General features: G+C 42.7%; 1 non-coding gene across 1 annotated transcript; it reads left to right on the top strand.

The window, feature by feature from the left end:
* The first annotated feature begins 672 nt into the window (after nt 1-672).
* On the top strand, nt 673-777 carry LOC116548124. Its single transcript, XR_004267320.1, has one exon. It is a non-coding gene; the product is annotated as a U6 spliceosomal RNA (small nuclear RNA).
* The last annotated feature ends 9 nt before the right edge of the window (nt 778-786 follow it).

Consider the following 786-nt stretch of genomic DNA (forward strand, 5'->3'; position numbering starts at 1 on the left):
CGTGAGCCACCATGCCTAGCTGACAGTGTTCTTTGATGCACAAAAGTTTTAGCCTTGATAAATAACAAATTTAACTATTTTTGTTGTTGTTGCCTGTGACTCTGGTGACATCTGAGCATCCATTGCCAAATCCAAGGCATTTAGGATTTGCCCCAGTGTTTTCTCTAGGAGTCTTTTTACCTTTAACTGTTATACTTAGATCTTTGGCTTCCCTTTTTTTTTATTTTTTTTTTTTGAGACAGAGTCTTGCTCTGTCGCCCAGGCTGGAATGCAGTGGTGTGATCTTGGCTCACTGCAAGCCTGCCTCCTGGGTTCAAGTGATTCTCCTGCCTCAGCCTCCCAAGTAGCTGGGACTGCAGCTGCGCACCACCATGCCTGGCTAATTTTTGTATTTTTAATGGAGACAGGGTTTCACCATGCTGGGCTGGCTAGTCTCAAACCCCTGACCTGATGATCTGCCCACCTTGGCCTCCCAGAGTGCTGAGATTACAGGCATGGGCCACCGCATCTGGCCCTTTGGTCCCTTTTGAGTTAACTTTTGCTTATAGTGTGAGGAAAGGCCTCAGCTTTATTTTTTTGCATTTGGATATCTGTTGCCCAGCATCATTTATTGAAGAGATTGTTCTCCAATAAATGGTTTTGAATTATTATTGGCTGAAGAATTGTTTTTCTGTGCTTGCTTCAGTAGCATATATATTAAAAACTGGAATGATACAGAGATTAGGATGGCTCCCGTGCGAGGATGACATGCAAATTTGTGAAGTGCTCATTTTATTAGAAATAAAA

This window comes from Sapajus apella, unplaced genomic scaffold, assembly GCF_009761245.1.
Source record: "Sapajus apella isolate SASKATOON/1434 unplaced genomic scaffold, GSC_monkey_1.0 scaffold7189, whole genome shotgun sequence".
Classification (NCBI taxonomy): domain Eukaryota; kingdom Metazoa; phylum Chordata; class Mammalia; order Primates; family Cebidae; genus Sapajus; species Sapajus apella.